Below are 17079 nucleotides of genomic sequence, written 5' to 3'. Positions count from 1 at the left end.
TCCAGAATGCCAGTCTGGTGGGATGGCAACACATTGGGAGCTGTTGACAAGTCACTGAATACTTGAAAAGCTGGAAAATGTTTTCCTTTCAGTGAATGAAATTTTATGATTTCCCCTCCAGTTAGAGGGTAGTGACTTTCCTTGGAAAAGCCACTGGAAGAATATAGTAATGATCTGGCAGACTTTAGAGAATGCCCCAGGCAATATGTTTAGTAAAGTCTCCCCACAGAGCAGGAACACAGGGATATGCCACCTGGCCTTTTGCAACGTGTAAAACGCATGTACCAAGCTTCACAAGAGCCCTATGCTGCACTGCAATTATAAAATCTGAACCCTTCCTTAATTTCTTTCCCGAGCTCACACAGACATACATGGCCAAATTACTTCTGTTAGCTCAAATGAGTAGTCTGCTATGTCCTTCCCCTCTTACTTTCACATCCTCATCTGACGACAGATGGGGTAGCCTAACACCCAAGTTGGATTTTTGAGCCCGTAATGTCTGAATAAGGATAGAATTTGGTAATGTAAGTTTGTTCATTACAACACTGTCATATACACACTCAAAAACATAGTGAGGAATTTCAGAAGGGAATAATAAAACCCTCTCATTTTTAATTGAATCTCCCATGAAGCAAACACGATCTAATTACTAGAAAGTCCTGCAGGTTAGCAGGATCTCAGGCACCAGTGTCCTGCACTGTGCAGGACATGGCACAGCTTTTATATGACAAATGAAATTTCTACATATAGAAATATGCAGTATAGTAAAGTGCATAGGATGCATTGGTCAGGTAGAGCATGCACAACAATTCAGATCATATTCAGCATATGCGTCCCTTGTCAGAAACACTACCCATAGAAGCTGTACAGATTTCAGATTGTTCTACCTTTAAAAAATGTAGCCAAAATAGACCACAGGGCTCAAAAAGGTAAGATGTGAACGAACAGTGAGAATCATCCCATAGACCCTGCTTCCCTGAGAAGGCAGAATTTAAAAAAACACCCAACACACCTCTCAAGATTATAAAACTCTCTAAGAAAGGCTATTATTATCATATTTCCTTTTGTGGTGGTTGCAGACAACAAAGGGAAGAAACATTTTGTGCTTGCGCAAGGTCAGAGAAGACCCACTGAAAAAACAAAAGCAAAACCAATATATCTTAATTCTTACCATATAATCCCAGCTCACTCATTTCAAGAGACTTTATCTCCCTCATTTGGTGTAACAGAAACAGACCTTTATTGCAGGTGCTCCCAGACTCCTAGTTTCTGAAACTACTCCTTTTGCCTTGGCAGTTTGCCTGTCAGAACAAAAAAATCCCCTTCTTTATGTCAACTGCATTAAGTGACTACTGAAAACATTTTTTCTAACAAAAAAAAAATTCTACTCTACAGAATCATTTAAAACATCTGGACACTCAGAAAGAAAAACATTTGCCAGACAGTTGTTTTTTCCTATGTTTACTTCTGACCTGATAATTAGCAAAAAAAAGATTTTAAAAAGTGTCTAATTGAACGTATAAGCCATCTTCTTCATGCAAATCATGTAAAAATACAGATGTTCACTTTCATTTGAGAAATGGGTGCTGACCTTGACTGTGCCAACTTCTGAGAAATAGGCAATTAAGGACAGCATTTACAGTTTTGTGTTCAATATTAGAACTGTCATCAGAAATGTTGCTTTTGAAATGAAAAAAATATTTACCTATAGGCAACTTGATTTTTCTGATTTTTATTCATTCTTTTTATTTTTAGATGAATCAAAAAAAATAAAAATAGAGAAACTAACTTATTATGAAGTTGTTTGGTTTACTGTTTTTTACTCCTTCCTTGTAGCTTTAATTGCCCTCTAAATAAATACAATGAAATCTCTTTTCCTGTGTATTTAAATTTAAAACAAATATAAAATTTAAAAGAAATAGAACTATTACTTCAAGAGCATCCAAGTGAGATTTAGACACCAAAACTCTCGGGCTCCTCTAAAACATGCCAGATAATAGCTTTAGCTAATATTCCATAAACTAGTGAACTTCAGAAAAGGCCTTTTGCCAAAATATCTGATAAAGCTCTATGTTTCTTGATGGCCTTCAACACCTGTGACAAATATGAAAAAAAAAAACAAACCTTAGAAAAATATATCCAAGTCCTAGAGAGACAAGATTTCATAAAATCATAGAAAGGTTAGGGTTGGAAAAGACCTTAAGATGACCTAGTTCCAACCCCATTGCCATGGACAGGGACACCTCAAACTAGACCATGTCACCCAAGGCTCTGTCCAACCTGGCCTTGAATACTGCCAGGGAAGGAGCATTTACCACTTTTTTGGGCAACCTGTGCCAGTGCCTCACCACCCTCACAGTAAAAAACTTCTTCCTTAGATCTAACCTGAACAACTCTTGTTATAGTTTTAAACCCATTACCCCTTGTCCTATCACTACAGTCCCTGATGAAGAGTCCCTCTCCAGCACCCTTCAGATACTGGAAGGCTGCTATGAGGTCTCCACACAGCCTTCTCTTCTCCAGGCCAAACAGCCCCGACTTTCTCAGCCTATCTTAATACAGAAGGCGCCTCAGCTCCCTGATCATCCTTGTGGCCATCCTCTGGTCTCCTCTGGACACCAGAACTGCACACAGTACTCCAAGTGGGGTCTCACGAAAGCAGAGTAGTGGGACATGATAGCAGGCTTCTGAAACACAGCTAACATTATCAAAATTGAGTTTGCATAGAAAACAGAGATTCAGCACAACTTTATTTATTCTTCTGGTACATATTTTACATCAGTGTTTGTAGGCACAGTATGATCCAATTTATAACTCTCCTCAAGCTTAAGATAAAGTTCAGTGGCAGCAACTGATATAAATTTAAACAATTTCTGATTAGTGGACACTGAAATATTCAGAAACTCATAAACCCCCAAAATCTATCATGATCACATTGATGTTTTTTTCACCCTGTCCTTTGAAAAGGATCAATCCCTGGAACAGGGCCAGGGTTGGTACCAGCCATGACTGAGATGTGTTAACATACCTATCCTGCTGCTGTTTCACTTGTCCATTTAAAGAGACAGTGGGACAAAACACATTGATTTCCGCCTGTGAAAGCCATCCAGAAAGGTCAGTAATATTTCCTTAATGAAAGCTTTGATGAAGAGGATATGATCAGTTAAAAGATTGCCAATCCCTAGGCTCCATAGATTTCCCATAGATCAGATTTGAACAGCTTTTAGTAGTGCTGTACCCTCACAGAGACAAATGTGCAGAAAATCTTTGACTGTGAAATTTGCAGTACTTCTACATGGTAGTATATTGTTAGCCAAGATCTATTTTCAATATGATAAGTAGCACCATACTTATACCAATGATCTCATATCACTGCAAATGAAAAGTATTTGGCAAGCCACAGTTAAGACTGTGGTCTATGCTGCAGCTACTCTATTAAAGAGTTAAAATACCACCAGAGAGCAGTACCCAGAGTAGGAACGCAGGACTAGAATCACTCAATAATGCAACCGGAGGAGGTGCAGGTACATGGCACCCCATGCCAACAGAGTAAAAATTGCCTTCTTTTTGCAAAACACACGAATTTGAGAAGATGAAAAAGAAAATTACAACTCAGAAACTGTTGTGGGTAGGTTGCACAATGGAGTCCAAAAGGCAAACTCAGTAATGAAGTAACATGCCTCCTACATCATCAGTAATAAAAGCTATTTTAAGGGAAGATAACTGCCTCCTGTAAGTGCTCCTCTTCAAGAGCTTGGCATGTCAGCAAAGAGTGCCTGGATTAGAGCTTGCTCATAGCTCTGAACCAGTCCTACGTTGTGCAATGAGGGCAGGCATCCTGTGCAAACCCTGAGCTTCAGAGGCAGGTTAAGAAGGGCTTCACAGAATCACACAGACCTCTTGTCCACAGCCTACTGTTTAAATCATAGAATCATAGAATAGTTAGGGTTAGAAAGGACCTTAAGATCATCTAGTTCCAACACCACTGCCATGGGCAGGGACATCTCACGCTAGACCATGTGACCTAAGGCTCTGTCCAACCTGGCCTTGAACGCGGCCAGGGACGGAGCATTTAACACATCTTTGGGCAAGCTGTTCCAGTGCCTCACCATCCTCACAGTAAAGAACTTCTTTATAGCTAACCTGAAAATGTAGACATATATGTTCTGCAGTAAACATTAAGGCGACTTCAGGATAAATCAGAGCTCTTGTAGCTTCCTCTTGGAGACCTTGCTTGGAACTTAGAGGTATTTTATTTAAATGGGATTTCTGTTGCCAAGACATAATTTTATTCGTTATTAAAATACCAGCAGAGTTACAGATGGTGCTGAAGTTAAATTGTGTGCATAATTTTGATTGCAACTGTAAATTGTCTCCGTACTGGGATTTGAAGTTGAAAAGATTCACTCGTATTTATAGGATAGGTAAAATTCCTCTTAGCATTACCCACTTAATGGCATACTTTGTTTTAAAGACATAAACCATTCGTTTCGTATCATGCTTCTAACTGTGCTCTAGGAGTGACAACTAATGCCTTCCAATTCATCTGTTTTCTCCTGTCTTCTGTAGCTACAGTTCTCCTTAGTAAAGACACAAAATAAATATTTGGACTTACAATGAAAATTAACGTTCCACCTTTACAGTCCAAATGAGGTGCATGTGTACAGGAGGAGATATACACAGAAGACACAGGAAACGTAGTAAGCAGAGTACAGTTACAGGTTTGAAAGAGGCTGAAGGATTATTTCCATATCAAGGTTCCCCACACAAAGTATCTCAGCAGGATACCACATATTAATGGTTTCTACTACCATGAGTATCGTACTACACGATTCTTGGAAAGATGGGGGGGGGGGGGGGAAGAAAGAAATCTGTAAAGAGAAATTCTTTTTTATTTTTTTCTCCTAGAGACTGGCTACATGCACATCCACAGCTGTGAACTCCATCTGTTAGCTGAAAGGCACAGCATAGTTTTCAAGATATAAGACACCAGAGGAAGTACTTAACAACACAGGTTTCTTTTCCTTTCACGTCAATAGTTAAGCTAATAATGAACTCTTCCTAAACAACTGTAAATTACCTATGTGTTCTTTCATTTGCCTGTAAACCTCAACATAAAAGTATTACTCAGTGTATTTATTCAGCAGTCTTTTATGGTACAATCTGCACATGTAACCTTGTCTCACAAAAAGTAGTTAAGTTTGATCCTGAATAACGCCAGGGGCTCTCAAAAAAGCTTTGATTTAATAGTGTGTCTTATTTTTTTATTGAAACAAGCACATCTGCCATATAACTCCTATTCACAATAACAAAATAGCAGTCAAATAAGGAATAGAGTGATCACGTGCCACTTGGGTTTATGAAGCCCAAATATTGATTTCAAATAACCATCAATGCAGCTCCAGTAAACTAATATACACAAGCAATACTTGTTTTGAGAGGACCAAAGAACATCAGACAAAACTAGTTATCAGCAAAAAATAATTAAAGAAAAAATGGTCTTATGTTTAAGGAATAAATGTTCCCAGATTCTGGCTCAGTCATAGCCCATGCCACTTAGATGAGACATAATGTCTCCATCTATAAAATGAAGGTACTCATCACTCTAGCTTATACTGTATGCTTCTCATTAAATCACATATTTCTTTAGGAGAGGAATGAGCTATTGCCAATGAATGGCAAATGCATCACACAAATCCACTGAATAAGAGGACAGTCTGAGATTTCAACAATTACTGAAATCATTGTTATTTCTATATGGGAAAGAAAAAAAGACTACATCAAAAAGGTTGTGATGACTTGGCTTGTCAACATTTATATTTCAAGGAAGAAACCTGCAAAAGCATATTGTTGTCCAAAGCTATGATTTACTTCCAGCAGGTATAACAGCAGCTGTCAGGGGTTCTTACTGTTTTCTACTCAGAATATGCTTCTCGTGCCTGTTTGCCTTTTCCTTCCACATTTGTGAGATCCTGCAAATTTAAGAGTGCTCTGATCTTTGACCCAAGAGCAGAAAGCTACAAAGCTGACCCAGCAGACAGAACAGGTTTTATATCTGAAGTTTGCCCTTTTGACATTTAACATACTTATAGCGGACAGACAGTATAAATCCCTTCGATCCACGGCAAGGCAATGTATCCAGAAATTGCCCTGCTGTAGAGGGAAAACACAGGCAAGTGACTGTGCCAGCACAGAGCATTTTTTGCTAGGTTATGGAAAATACAATCCAAGAACGTACAGGGTCCTTTGCTGTGCCTACACAGCATCACAAGCATCCTTTTTGTCTTGGTCTACATAAGATTTGTTACTTATGCATTTCAAATGAAGTAGCTAACATATTCCAAAGATCAGGGCTGCCTCTTAAAGTTTCAGAAGTTTTAGCACCACTCACCAAAATGTAAACTTGATGTCCTTCAAAAGCATCAGACTTTGCTACAAGCATGCTCTGTTCACCAGAGGTCATCACTGAAGGAGCAGTTCAGGACTCCATCAATTAAACCATGGATTCAAAAAAACAAAAAAAAAAACAAAAACATACCCAAAAAAACCCACAAAACAAACCAGAAGAGTATTTGCCTTAAAATATCATAATACGTACAATTAAAACAACATTGAATATTGCAGAAGTTACTATATCTGCACCCATCAGCAATCCTGACAGGCTCACTATTAGAAGAAAAACCACAAGAACGATATGACTAGAGGCAGTTGCAATGGGTTCAGTATAGGTATCTGCTAACATAAAATTAAAATTCAGATGGGGTAAGGCAGATTTTCTGCTGATATTACTCGGTGCCAACATTGTTCAGGAATCCATTGGTGAAGCAATTTTTTTGATGTTGTATAAATACTTTTTTTTTTTTAAATGTGAATGTAAATACCTGTCTCAAAGAGAATAAGGTGCATTGGAAAAAATAGCTTCAGCAACCTAAGGAGAGCCATGCTGCATTCTACCACCTAATAATCAGCCAGAGACAGGAACATAGTTCAGACTACATCTCCAAACTGGACGTCTTTCATACAGATAGATATATATGATACTCCCCACACCTTGAGTGACCTGACCTTCAAATTCAGCATGCAGCAGCACTGCTGTGAACTTCAGTGGAGCATCTCAACACCAACTGCTTATCACCATCGCACCTGCAACCAGACACATAAGTGCAGACTCTTAAGTGAAGACTCCTTACTCTGCCTTTGTGGAGGTGCATAGTATTAGTAAGAGTATCTTAGAGAACAAAAACAAGAATCCAGTTTGCATGGTGGGTTTCCTTTTGAGGATTTACTGTAGTGACAGGACAAGGGGTAAAGGGTTAAAACTTAAACAGGGGAAGCTTAGATTGGATATAAGAAGGAAATTCTTTCCTGTTAGGATGGTGAGGCACTGGAATGGGTTGCCCAGGGAGGTTGCGAATGCTCCATCCCTGGCAGTGTTCAAGGCCAGGTTGGATGAAGCCTTGGGTGATATGGTTTAGTGTGAGGTGTCCTTGCCCATGGCAGGGGGGTTGGGACTAGATGATCTTAAGGTCCTTTCCAACCCTAACTATTCTATGATTCTATGATTTATACTTGACCCCGATTTCCATGATTTCAGGATGAATGTAGAAAGGGAAGTTAAAGGAGAATTAGCCTTTTATAAGTTCTTGTCTCCTGCTTCCCCAGCACAGTACTAGAGTTCATAGAATGGTTAGGTTGGAAGAAACCTTAAAGATCATCTATTTCCACCTAGATCACCTAGTTTCACCCTCCCTGCCATGGGTTTACATAGTTTCTCTGCAGTGCTACAGTTTCCCCCCACCTTGAAGCAAGACCCATGAGAATCTGCATCGGTGTGATGCCACATTCCCATTCTCTCTCTTTTTAACCCAACCACCACTTCAGATGGGCAATGAAGTTGGGCAACCTCCCTCTCATGGGAAACTTGACCAGGCCTGAGCTTTCTCAAACAAAATTATTCTGCTTTGGCTTTCTTATGAACGTCTATGGAAAAGGGTTCATTTATACAGGCAGTCATTGAAAAGACTTTCAGATAATTCCTTATCTTTGTCCGGTAAGGTTATTTTGTGCACATCTAAATTTACAGCTGCTATCACTAAGCAAACAATAGAAGCAGCTAGGAAGGTGTGGAATGCTGATGAATTTCACAGCCATACCCAGGTCACAATGCACAGGAATTTAAAAGCCATCAGTAACCAAGAGGCTGCTCCCTGAACTTTCAAATCAATCACAGTCAAGTGAATTCAGCTTTTATTTTTCCTTTGCATTTTTTGTAAACTCATGGATAAAACTAATTAAAAACATAAACAGCATGGGGTTCACTAAATATTTTCTGTTTGGAAGAGAACCTATTCAAATCGTGTAACATGCAGGATGGCATACTGAAAAGTAATTAGAACTCTGAGAATTTCAGTGCCTCACATAAGGCTGAGGGAATGTTCAATTTCCAGGCTTTGAGCAAGTATTAACAGAGATGAAGGTCGTAATAAGTGCCCATCTAGCATTGCATTTAAATGCAATGTCATTTCTAGGGATGGTAAGTAATCATTTCATATCTCAATAACCTCCAACAAAAGCACCTTATTTAGCCCCAAAACACCAATTTTTAAGACTTTTCTATACAAGTTAACGGTTTAGACAAGGGGCTGGATTGAAAAAAGTTTTAAATTCCCATTCTTAAGCAAGGTGAATGCAGCTCTGATGTCAATTAATAGATGAAGATTTTCTGCCAGGCATTTCTTAGGGCAGCATATTCTCTCTTCATCAGTCACAGCAGCATTTTTAGTGCCACAGGAGAAAAGAAACTTATAGATATCTTAGATTGAATGTGTTGTCAAATAAGCAACAGAGTTTATACATAAATTTTATTTTTTCTCTTTAACCAATCATGATTTTAGTCATCAGTTTTAAGACCCTCATGTCTTTGCTACAATCTTGTGCTACATTACACCCCAGTCCCATGCTCTGAACAAGATCCACAGCACTAAATGATCACAGTCCTCTGCCTTCACATCATTACAGTTCTAGTCCATGACTGTAGACTTACTTCAGCACCACCATCATTGAATTTTCTTGTTAAGTGGAAGACATTTCCTGACCCTCTGAGAAACTTTCATCCCCCACTGACATTATGCAGGTATACAAGAAGATGTTGGCAAATAAGAGACAGAGGACCCCAGCAGTCAGAAGAGAGGGGCACACTATATGCGTGATGGCAGCACCATTTTTCCCAGTGATGACCTATCCACCACCTTCAAATGCTATCCTAGAATTGTTAGGAAGGATGAGGTTGTGATCCAGATAGTGAACTCATAAAGATATTTTTAATTACCAGCTGAGTCACAGACACATTCTGGATTTGAGCCTTGCTGAGCTCAGTTTTTCAAATATATTATTTCTTGGCCTCATTGGTCAGGACAGCACCAGTTTGAAGAAAAGGTGTTTATCACTCTTGTAGCAAGCAAGGGCGAGAGCTATGCAGCTGTTTGTGGGTACAGAAGACAAGCTGAAGACTGTGTATGAAAACACATAACTACTCAGGACCCACTGGCACCACCAAAACCTGAACTTTATTTTCATCCAGAAACAGTATCCTTTTCAGTCAATACTGAAGATGTTTTAGAGAAGAGATGGTCCCCAAAAGATCCATTAAAATTGGGTAATAGTGATTACTAACAGATTCAGCATTCATGTTCCCTTCACCCATGTTGACGACACCTTTTAAATCAGTATCCAGAAAAATCTGGAATGGATCTGTCAATCCCAAAGAATGAGATATTTTTTCCTTAGTGGAAATCAGAAACCAGCTAGAGTAGTGGTCTCAAGGCCAAACTTGTCATGCCCGGTTAGCTGCTCACTTCCAAGTCCTGCTCAAAATCAACTAGAAGTTTTGCATGCAAAGATAAAGACTTGATACAAAAACATTTCTGAAGACTGGAGGCAAGAGAGAAAATTCCCATAGCCTATGCAAATACAGCATAACAGAAAGAAGTGAAAAGGACATAACTGGAACATAGCAGGACTATTCACGCTGCACTTTTGCAGCATTTGGTCTGCAATAAGCTTACAAACACTAATAACAGAATTAAGAGATAAAATACACTAAGAATCACAGTGCAGTATGTTTCACATGACACTAAATAAAGACAGGGATTCTTCCTTACAAGAAAAGAACAGCGATTTAAATTGCTGATTAATGTATCAGTTTAAAAGCCAGCTGAACTCTAGTAGTCAGCAACCTTCTACTTTGTATAAAGGCCATTCTTCAGCCAGCAAGGGAAAAGGCTCACCTTCTATCAGCAGTCATCTTTGTAAAGAACTTTAAATACAGAAAATGAGAAAATATCCACTGAAAAAAAAAACGTACACAACTAAACCAAAGCAAAAAACCCTATCTTCCACTGCGCCCTGCAAAAAACAGTATACGAAACAGAGCCACCTTTACAAAGTTGCTTTAAGAAGCCTTTGTAGGTACAACTGTCAAACACAAGACAATTTGGGTAATAATTTGATAAATTTATTTTCAGATATGACAAACAGACAACTCCCCCAGGCTCCCTAATTGCTTGCCACTTTGTTTAGACAGATCCTACTCCTTCAGTACTGAATGACTAGCTCAAATGTTTTCACATAGAATTATGGCTCAATCCAGGCATGCTTCCTTAAAAACAAAGAAATTCTATATATTAGGGTAGTAAGCTTTTAAACACAGAGGAAAGCTCAGCTGTGCATTTTCTTACTCTCTTTAAATCAAATTCAGATGCTGATTAGATTTCTGCTGGTTCACATCCCATTTTAATACACAAACTCCCACATGTTTTATCTCTTCAACAAAGCAATTAATAAAGCATGGCTGAAGCCATTAAAGGTTTGTTTTATGCCCCTCTAAATCCTTTAAGATAAATAAGAACTGATGCTTATTTTGAGCCTTTTGAAATCTGAATAATTTTTGCAATGTCCTGCAGCCCTGAAACTAAAATCTAATTACCTGCAAGAGTTAGCAGATATAAGTACACATTCAAACTCACTCTCTTATGTGGCAAGCTTTTTAAAGATCAAAGGGCTACCTCTAGCCTTCAGGCTCCTTGTTTGAAAATGTACACAAACTTTTAATGGTGTCACACACCAAAGCCCTGCACACTGCTTTGAAAACATACCCCTCAACGGTGGAAGTAGCTTTTCTTGCTGCTAGCACTGGTCAAAGAGGCCAGGATTATACACTCAGAAGATCCTCAGAAGCCCAGTTGCCTTACAAGAAGTTATTTGTGGCATCCTAACTCAGTATATCTGCCCAATGAATAGGCATGAGAGAATTTTTCCCTTCAATTTGGCACTGGAGGAGTCAACAAGAAGCTCCTGCTCCTTTTCTTGACATTGAACAGAATCACTCATGAAACTCAGAATCAAAGAATGGCTGAAGTTGGGAAGGATCCCCAGAAATCATCTTCTCAAGCAGAGTCTCCTATAGCAGATTGCTCAGGACCATGTCCAGACTCATGTTGGTACTTGTAAGGCTTTTTCCTGACTCTTAAGGGCAGAGAAGTAAGGTTCACTATGCACATTCGTTAAACCTATTCTATCTTACAATAGAACATGGCATTCAGGAATAAAAAAGCTCTTATGGTGTAAAGTTGTAGCCTGAAGAATCTATAAAAAGCCACCTTCTGTGTCCTACTGAGCTGAATAGAAGTGAGAAAGCCTCAGAAAAATTAATTCTCCAGGACAGAATAAAAACCAAACTTTTCAAAGTTGTGCTTTTGATTTTTGTGTTTTGTTTTGTTTTTTTTTTTTCTCTTTAGTATGATAATGCAGAGCATTAGATGATGACATGGAATTTTTCATGTGCATCTGGGGAAGGGTTAAGGAGGGCAGATAATTTTCTTCTCTTTATCTGTATTCTTCCTATTTGTTTTCCTAGTTTCTTAAAAAATGAATCAGTTCTAAATCAGCACACTGCTTTCTTGTATTCAGATTTCTTTGTATAGGTTTTTTCATTGGAGATATACTTAAAATATGGAATTCAAGCAATATGTTTGAATAACAGGGGATGAGGAGGATGTAATTTGATTGCTAACCTCAGGGCCTTTCAAAATAGTGGAAAAAAAAGGAAAGAAACTTGATAATTCTAAAGCACAGCTCTCTCTCACACTAACTATACTAATCCTTTGTCATCCAAAGGATGCTGAGAGTGAACCACTTATTATTAGAGACCATGCAAGATATCACATTGGCTTTTGCTACTTTTCAAATTGCCCTTTTCACCTAGCTTGGTAATTAAGAGAATAGCATGGGAAAATGGTCAAGCCCCTCCCAGCAAACCCATGAAGCTCCAGCATGACCTGGGGAGTCCCTTCACATACTTTTTCCTGGAAGGTTAAGTGGATTTTGATGAAGCCATCAGCTTCAGCTACAAAGAGCTTGAGTCAATGCCAAATGAGGTCAAAGGAATTTATTTTTTTCCCTCCATTACCTTCAATGGGCTCTTAATAAAACCCAGGAGGCTCAAGCATGCCTACTAATTGCAAAGGTAATTAGAATCCTAGTAAATCATTCTGACTATAGTCACTTGAAAATAGAATGACAAAGGGAAATTACATGATCCCTTGAATAATCACTGTGTGAACCACTGAATGCATGGCAAAACCATGATACTGTCTCAGAATTTAATACCACCTCAGGCAATGCAAACCAGCACCTAGTACACCAGACTAATTCCAGTCCCCTTCAATTCCAGAGCAATAATTCCTCATAAATCCAAGTGACTTTTTATGTACTCACATCACACCCCCTAAATAGACTCTTTCACTCTCAAAGTTATTCCACTTTTCATAAAAACATTTCAGAAGTTCACATCCATTGGTATAAAGCAGAGACGGATTCAAAGGCCACTGGATTGTATCTTTTAGGAATAAATAGTACCAAGTGAGAAAGGTTTATAAAGCCATATGTATATAAAATCTTACTTTTTAAAATAAAGCTAGGCCTGTTTGTTAGCCAAATTCACAGCACAATGACAGAAAAACTGTTGTCATATGGAATTTCATATTGAAACATTCCTTAAACATTGGTCAGCAATATGATGCTACTTAGCAGCTATTTAGTTATTAAGTGTAGGATGCCCATAGCCTTTGGTCATGGCCTTGGCGAAGGCTAGTCATGTTATTTCATTTTTGTCAGCACAAGTGTTTTCAGAGCAAGTCCACATTTCTGTGACATTCACAGATATTCTCTGCAGACAGCTGTCCTAGCAGGACTACACACAGTAATGTCTGTGGGCAGCACATACAAGATCATGCCAAGCCTAGTTAAATGAACTGAAGCAAGTCCAAGCCTGTTTGTTATTCAAGTAACATAGAGCAGTTCTAACCAAAGTAGGGACCATGCATGGTAAGAAATGCATATAGCAGTAGTCACTTTAGAATGGTGCTTTATACAGCATAAAGCATGCCTTCCCTTTCTCTGGCAGGGCATGTTACTTTACCTCACATTGCAAAAATAAAAATGAGACAGAAGAAAAGGTCACACAGAAATCCTTTGGGATGAGGGGAACTGAACTACCCTCTAGAGGCCCCCAACACCAAGCAACTCTGCTGTCATTACTCAGTTTTCTTGAATGAGATATTTGAAACTCATCAAATGCATGAAAAGTGTTCGAACTGAGTCTGGGAAAAGGATGGGGAAACTAAAGGAGAAAATTAAGAATACAGGCATTAGGAGAGTTGAATAAGACAAATACAATGAAAAGAGGACAAGCCAGAACACTTATAACCTTCCACTTTTAAAAAAGCTCAGCTCTGTTAGTATAGTATTTGAATAAAACAAAATGGAGTGCTATGAGGATGGCAGAGTAGAAGTTAATCTAGGTACATGTCTGGATCTTAGGTTGATTAGGTCATTCACAGCCTGAAGCTTTCTGGCCATAATAAAGCCTATTCCAAATCATCCCTGCTGCGTCTCACTTCTGTTTATTTGACTAGTTCTGTTCAAGGTCCAGATTTGGCAGAGCCTCTGTTCCCCCCAATGTGCATTTCATTTTCAACCATCTGCGGAAGACTCAGAGCCTCCTCTCTGAAATTTGAAAGATTTAATGACAATTAGCTTGAAAATACTCTTTTTAATTTTATTAACAGATTGTTGAATCAAGAAAATTCACAGGGGAAAAATGCATTAAACAGCACTGCCTTTCCCCATCACTAAACCTGCCTACCAAGTAGTGCATACAAGGCACATATGGGCAGAGCTGCAAAGCACTTCAAATTCAGAGCTACAACATTAATCCTGTAAGAATTAATCCCAATGCTCAACTTGTGCTATCATATAGGTTTACTGACTCGATTAAGACCTTGTGGAGATGCACAAAGCCATCTGCAAGTTATGCAACAGAATCTTGCTCTTTGGTGTCAAGTCCCCTATCACCTTCCCAATCTGCCCCCTCCCCAAACATCAAATTCAATAAATATGAGAGGAAAGCATGTCCTCATACTGCTGGTCAGAGAAGTCCAACTTGAATAAGATTTCACCTGGGAAGTTTCTTTACCACACAACAGATGTTCAAACTGGGATGACTTCTATACTTTGAACCATTTTTACTTTTTAAAAGACAAAGCCACTCATTAAGTTTCTTTGTTTCAAGGTATCCATAAATTCATGGCATTTCTGTATGAGTCAAAGATGCTTTGCTTTCATTTCTTGGGAACTGCCTTTATTTATTTTTTTTAATACACACCGTCACTGCACACCCTTTCTCCCAGCTTCATAGTAATTCATGTCACTGGCAACCTTTAGAAACTTGACTCATACTGCTAATGGAGTAAAACAAGGCTGACATGTAACTATGCCCTGAAAATCTTTTGTGAGCTTTAACAGCATCTCAGACATCAATTGGGTTAGTTCCACCTCTCAAAACTACTGATGGTCAGAAGTGTCTCAAGAATGCCTGTCTACTTGATAGTTCATGTGCAACTACTTACATTGCTTCCAAAGGAGAAATTACCTCTTTTTGTACATTATGAAGCCAAAATACTTTATTTTTTTCCAATTGGAAGAAGCATCAGGTCTTTCCCTCTGCAAGCTTGTACCCAACTCTGCTTTACAGACACAATGGAGAGATATAGCTTCAGTCTGTGGCCAGATTTATTTATGACTCAGATTCCACTGTGCACTCATATGCCCAAGCTACTGGTTCTGCAGAGGACCATCCAGATCTATGTAACTCAAGTCTCTCTCAAAAACAGTTTCTCCATTAAAATCATACAGGCCACAGTTCCTGGGCTAGAGTTGGAAGAGAGGCAGCACTTCAGAAAACCTGGTTTACGAAAACAATCTAGGGTACTTTGGGAGGTCTGTTTACTTTCCAACCGTCTGAATTATGTCACCTGGAAACCTTTACTTTCAATGGGCTGAAGACAGAAGTCAAAAGTCAAGTTACCTGTGTTCAAACAAGGTACATTTTTTAGAAACAAGGCACAAAGTCTTGCACATCCCTCCCCACCCCCCTTCCCCAAGAAAGCACTTGTGCAGTGTCCCTTACTGAAAGTACAATGTTATTATTTTTAGAAGCATAGAGGGAGGAGGTTGGATTTTGGAGCTAGTAGGAAAGTAATAGCTAATAAGCCAACCAACTGCGGTGTGAAAATATGACAGGTGCAAAACTAGCTTCTGTATTTCCATGCCAGCCAGAGTGTGCTTAGCCATTCATAATTAAGTTTTTCACACCTTATATAGTCCAAATAGATTTCTGGCAACATTTACTATCATAACACTTCTTTTAATAGCAGGGACCTCAGTAAAGAAAAGTGCTTTTTGATCAGACAAGTAGGGTATCTGAGTCCTGCATTCTTATTTTATATTTTTTTTTAACCACTAATAAACATAAAATTTGATTTTTAAACATGACACTTTTTTTTTTTTTTTTTTGTGAATCTTACCTTTATGTGCATTGGAAAACTTTCAAATTTTCCAGGACTGGTTCATGCTTAACTCTTAGTAATTGCTCCTTATTTATTATCTTTTTACTTGAAGATGCTTGTTTCTGTTTTCGATGGCTATTAACATCTATAGTCAATAGCCCTCATCCCCTTTTTTACATTATATCACAACTCCCACCAACCTCTGGGACCCAAAGATAATTTTCATCATGTTGTCCCAAAGCTCTTTATGGTCCACAAACCTCAACATGCTCCCTGGTGAGAGATGACAGTCTGCAAAGCAGGTCCTACCCAAAAGCTTCTTCCTCCCTTCTTCCCAAAGGAACAGGGAGTTCCCAAGGAACAACTGGCTTCACAGCAAAAGCTTCTCAGACAAGCTGATGCCTCCACAAGCCTGAAGAAAGGCCTGACACTACTGCTTCTGACTCATCCCTTCTTCCCTTTTTGGAAAGCAGTGGAAGTGCCTTGGGTGGTGCTGTACAGCAAGGTACCATTGCTGCCTACCTTTGTAGCCTCTTGGAATAAGCTATCAGTATGGAGAAGCTTGTGACATAAACATTTTCACACCCTTCAGATGTTCCTCTACAATGTGACCCTGAAGTGCAGTGAGAGGCTTCTTCTTCCATTACATGCTCTAAGACACTGCTCGTTTGCTTTATTTTCCAGTTCTCTACTGTTTCACTCCTTGATTTTTGCTAGACTTGCTAGAAAATGGACCATCAACAACATCCTGAGTTAGTCTGCTGTTAGGCTACTTCTTCATGATTTTGCAAATGATTTAATCAACATGCAAAGGAACAGAATCAAAGTCTCTGATTTGCTGAACTAGATGCAGCAAACGCTGTCACCGACTTTTTCCACCAAAGCATTTCTCTGCAAGCTTAATTTCATTAGCAATTCAAAAGATATGAATAAAAATCCCAGAAGGTTCATTTATACTTGGAATTAGTCCCAGCAGACTATTAGTTGTGGGTGGTATGGAAAGAAACTCCTAGTAAGGAATGCATCTCACACAGTCTCAGTCCATATCTAAATCTAAACGTTTGAGGCTTGAATGGACTGTTACATTGTCTTGTTTAACCTCCAGCATAATTCAGGCTCTACAGATTTGCATAGCCAATCTGACATGAAACACAATAGACTGCTGCTAGATAAA

The 17079-nt window shown here is 38.9% G+C and overlaps 1 protein-coding gene across 2 annotated transcripts in view; it reads right to left on the bottom strand.

The window, feature by feature from the left end:
* Positions 1-17079, bottom strand: part of CNTNAP5 (contactin associated protein family member 5) — a 269159-nt gene that overhangs the window by 193181 nt on the left and 58899 nt on the right. The gene's annotated exons all lie outside the window — the stretch shown is intronic.

This window comes from Pezoporus occidentalis, unplaced genomic scaffold (assembly GCF_034315485.1).
Source record: "Pezoporus occidentalis ecotype Australia unplaced genomic scaffold, CSIRO_AGI_Poc_V1 ctg12, whole genome shotgun sequence".
Lineage (NCBI taxonomy): Eukaryota > Metazoa > Chordata > Aves > Psittaciformes > Psittacidae > Pezoporus > Pezoporus occidentalis.
This window is presented reverse-complemented; position numbering and strand designations above follow the sequence as displayed.